A 5196-nucleotide genomic window follows, 5' to 3' on the forward strand; every position below is an offset into this window, starting at 1 on the left:
CCCTCCCTCCCTTGTTTTTCCTATTGGGACATGTTTCTTCCAAAGTAGCTCAGGCTGGCCTCCAACTCACTCACCTCTTGCCTTCTGCTCCAGAGGTTGGATACAGTGACAGTCTATCATGTCCTCTGATGAAATAATTTTCAATTGACAGTATAAAGTGTTACCATTGTCAACTAGATGGAGGCTTTCGTAGACATTTCAAAATAGCATTTTCAGAAACTTTAAAGGATCGTGACGTTTTTATTCAGATAATTGGAGCAAAGAGTTAACGAGAATTCACATGCTTTTGTGGGCTGACCAGTGCAATAGTATTAACTGAACTATGGCCTAGGAAATGTATAAAAATGAGAGTGAACACAATCTATGAGCAGCTCTGAGAATGAATAAAGTTAATTATGTGGGTGGTACAGTGGCCCCGGCTTACCCCACAACCTCCACCAGGTGGAAATGTTGGTCACGTTGCTTGGTTGCTGTCAGGGAGATCTAACGAGATCTGTGTGTTAATGCAAAAGCATCATTATATGGTCTTCTACACTTTTCCTTTAAGGAACCATAAAAAACGATTCCCAGCGGCCATCAGATCCCTTAGGTAACTCTGACGGGATCTGTGTACGTTGGTGTCGAGAGAACAGATGCTAAGTAGGAGTGAGCCCCATCTTCAAGGAACCGTGAAGTCTAGAGAAGGAGGTAATTTTAACACAGATTGCTGTGGAAAAAAAAAAATACACAAGGGCGATCAGACAAAGCAATGGTTTCATACGGACCATGGAGACAGTACTGGAGGACAGGCATTTGCTCGCGAGCCAATTGATCTGAATGTGTAAGGAGGAGATAGCATAACAGGCAAAGAACAGGGAGAGCCGAGACACCCAGTTAGAACCCCGGCAGGACTGTCGGCAGCACGGTTTGGATTGGCTGGATCGCAGGGTATCAGGTGCTAGGTCTGAGGACAAGGATGGGAAAGGGACTGTTGATGTCGAGTTTTTAATTCCCTTTTCTGTTTCTCCATACGTAACTCCGGCAAAGAGAATGAAGGTTTGCCCCGTATCTCCTTGCTCACAGCTGAGTTTTCAGGTCCGCCTGGGGCTTGCCTAGAGAACTCCATACACAGAGGTCCAGCTCTGTAAAAAAAGATATCGAGTCTGGCCCCTGGGAACAATACCAGGAAGAAAACTTTCAGCTCCGTCCCCCTCCTGGTCTTGTGAAAACAAATGATAGTCCCCAGATCTCTCTTAGCTTATCAGGTAGAGCCGGGAAATCCTGGGAAAGAAAAAGCTGGAGTCTGAAGGGCTCTTGTCTCCGCGAGAGGAACGAGAGGAACGTTCCCACCTTCCTATCTGTCACCTTGCATTCAGGGTCAGCTTCCCCTATGGTTGCCAGAGTGACCTTTTCATGACCCCTGATCAGACTATGTAACTCCCACCTCAATTCTATTCGGCATTCTCCTTTTCATCCAACTTCCTCCTTAAGGCATTTAGACGCCTCCTTTGCTGAGCTTGGAGCATCTCAGGAGTCTCCAGGAAATAAATGCAACTGGACAGACTGGGATCAGATCTGGGGATCTCGGGTTGACACTGCTGCCCCCTGAATCTCCATTTTCCCACCGGGTCATCAATGTGCAGTTTCCTACTTAGCCTTTCTTGGCTCCAGATCACAGTGTGGGTGGGTACTGTGCCTTCCTCAGAGGTCCCTCCATGCCAGCTCAGCACCCCGCGTCTAATAAGTAAAAATTCATGACAGGAATCAGCCGGTGAACTGGCGGCACCTGCAAGGCCCGCACTATCACCGGCTGTTGCGAATGCTGAGTCCAGGGCTCTTCTCCTCTCTGGAAATGTCTTACTGGAATCTATTTTTAGAAGTTGACAAGCTAACCTGTAGAAATGCTCTGTGTTCTCCAGGCTCACGTGTGCACCAGGGCCACAGAGCTTCTGCTGGGCCCAGGGTCCTCTCCCATGTTCTTTGTCCAGGGTGAGCCTCGAGCCCCCAAGCTCAAGTGTCTGCTCCATGTTGGCTGCCAGATGAAAACCTCTCTTGTTCCCCACAGCACAATGTTGGCATTATAGCCCTGGTCCAGGAAAGTGACACATGCTGCTCTGGTCCACCCTGGGCCCCAGTGAGCAGACGGCGATCTGGTGACAGCTGCAGGGAGGAGAGAGGGTGAGCAGGCACTCTTTTTTTTTTTTTTTTCTGAGAGCTGCAGCATTTCTGTTCCAGGGCCTGGGGTCTGTATGCAGCCTGGCTAGGGGGCTCCTGCTGAACTCAGGGCTTAGACTCATACAGGCAGTAGCTGTGAGGCCAGAGGAAACGTTTGAAGGAGCCTTTGTCATCATGTCCAAGTGCCTCATGGAGCCTGGCCCTGAGCTAGGTTCTGCCCCAGGGCTGGGGGACCAAGACTCCTCAGGAGAAAACCTAAACTGAAGTCTCTGAGGGGCAGAAAAGAGTGTTGGGAGTGCTGGGGTCTGCGGTAAACCAGAGCTCTCCTGTTTCCTGTAGATGGAGGAACAGCCAGTCAGCTCAGACCTGGAGTGGACAGATGGGTAACTTTTTTTTTTTTTTTTTAGAAGAACCCCAGAAACTCAGATTTTCACATAAACATAAAAAATACTCTGTCATGCATGTGTACCTGTGAGTTTATGTGCACCACACACATGCATGACAGAGGACAACTTAAGGGAAGGGTTTCTCTTCTTCCACCGTGTGGGTCTCATCAGACTCAGGTCTTTGGGCGGTGGCAAGCACCTTTACCTACTGGGGGGATTGCTCAACGTGTGCCTGGCCTGCATGGAAGCCCTGGGTGTGAGCTCCAGTGCTACAGAAACTGAGTGCGGAGGTCCATGCCTGTAATTATAGCACTGGGGGGAGGAGGAGGAGGAGGAGGAGAAAGAAGAGGTGGAGGAGCAGGAGGAGGAGGGAGAGCAGGAGGAGGAGGGGAGCAGGAGGAGGAAGAAGAGCAGGAGGAGGAGGAGGGAGAGCAGCAGGAGGAGGAAGAACAGGAGGAGGAGGAGCAGCAGGAGGAGGAGGAGGAGGAGGGAGAGNAGGAGGAGGAGGAGGAGGAGGAGGAGGAGGAGGATGCAGAGATGGCGGTGGGAGGGTCAGTATTCCATGGTCACTCTTGACTGTCTAAAAAGTTCGAGATCGGCTTGGGATACGTGGAAACCCTAATCTTAAAAAAAATATATTGATCATGACTTTCTCTTGTTTTACACCCGTGCTTCTCAACTTTCCTAATGCTGCAGCCTTTAAATACAGTTCCTCATGTTGTGGTGACTGCCCTCCCCCTGCCACCAACCAAACATTTATTTTTGTTGCTACTTCATAACTGTAATCTTGCCACTGTTATGCATTGCATTGTAATCATCGTTGTTTTCTGATGGTTTTAGGCGATCCCTGTGAAAGGGTTGTTAGACCCCTAAAGAAGTCACAACCCATAGGTTGAGAACCTCTGCTTTAGACTATGGAGACCCAGCTAAGCCATGCCTCTGGGCTGCGTGTGAACCATCAACCTTCCCTCTGGGGACTTCTGGAGCTCCCGCCCACCTTGAGCTCCTGTCCACCCAGAAGCCTCCTCCCAGTGCTGTGGCAGAGGTGCCTCTTCTTAGGAGCTGGCCATTTTATTCTGAGGCTCAAGGCAAACACTGGGCTTCAAGGTCAAGAATGGATTAACCTGGAGCTAGAAAAATCCCAGAGCTGAGAGGCGTCTAAAACACCAGCCAGTCTGGGCCTGTCCTTTGTCACATGGGAAAATGGAGGCCAAGTGTAGGTAGAGACTTTTAGTGAAACTAATACAAGCCCTTAGCAGCAGAATGGAGAGCAGTGGGGGCAGGAATCTAACAGTCAAATGGCTAGGCCATTTCATCGGAAGGACAAGCATCTTGGGTGCATAGAGTTTGTTCTGATCCAGGTGGCTCAGTGCATTTGGGACTGGGAGGATGGCACACTTACTTTACAAGCAGGTTTGGCACCAAGAACCGGAGATGGCATAAGGCCTTCTCCAGGGCTGAAAAAGAGAAACTCCTGGTCCTTCCAACTGACTTTTCCGTTTCCCCAGGGATTCCACTTTCTGCCATCATTGCCACAGCCTGTCACTCTGCTCTGTTTGCAGAACACAGTGGTGAAGAGCTAACCTTTGGAAGGAGGTAGATCTGATCCCGATACCTTGACCTGTTCCTGCAGCCCAGGGCGGGATCTTCGACCTTTCTGAACCTTAGCTTCCTCACCAGGCTGGTAAGACATCCTAGCAGACTGGGCAGGAAATGTTTATACACAACGTCATGCTGGGCAGTGGTGGCTCACACATTTTTAATTCCAGCACTCGGGAGGCAGAGGCGGATAGATCTCTGAGTTCAAGGCCAGCCTGGTCTACAGAGTGATCTAGGACTGCGTGGAGAAACCCTGTTTAAAAAATAACAAACAAAGGAGCAAAATTTTCAAAGCATGACTGTGACTGTGAATGTTGAATGCCTGGTGTTATGTGTGTCAAATGGCAGACATTCTTCTAACGCCACTTGACACTCCAGTTAAGGAGGTAGTAACTCAGCGGTTAAGCACATGGTCATCAAGTGAGATAGCTGTGAGTTCAAGTCCAGATTCTGCCACATATTCCTGTGAACAACTGGATAACTTACTCACCAAAGCCTCAAGATGTTACCTGCAAATCGATGAGGAAAGCTGTACAAGTGAAATTGGAGCCCAGAGCTCCTCACCAGCTGTTGGATGTCTTGTCATCGTTTGTCACCAGTGTGAGGTTCCTAGGTAGAAGTTGCCAGAAGTTTATGGAAGTAGTAACGAAATCTTCACTATGTATGCGTAGGCTGCCCCCTGCAGGGAGTTTCTTACCTCAGTGCATTGGCTAGGGAACCCATTTGGCCAGGTTCCTCCTTCCCTGCAAGAACATCTGGGCTCCTGGATGGGAAGCCTGCTGAGGCAATAGCACTTGCTGCCGCAGAGGCTGACGAGAGGCAGCACTTTGTACAGACATTTAAGAAATCAAATGACATCCAGGCAGAAGTAGTGCAGGCCTTTAACTCCCGCATTCAGGTGGCAGAGCCAGGAGGATCTCTGCATTTGAGGCAGAGAGAGAGAGAGAGAGAGAGAGAGAGAGAGAGAGAGAGAGAGAAGAGAAGAGAAGAGAAGAGAAGAGAAGAGAAGAGAAGAGAAGAGAAGAGAAGAGAAGAGAAGAGAAGAGAAGAGAAGAGA

The sequence above is a fragment of the Mus pahari genome, chromosome 15 (genome assembly GCF_900095145.1).
Source record: "Mus pahari chromosome 15, PAHARI_EIJ_v1.1, whole genome shotgun sequence".
Taxonomy (NCBI): Eukaryota; Metazoa; Chordata; class Mammalia; order Rodentia; family Muridae; genus Mus; species Mus pahari.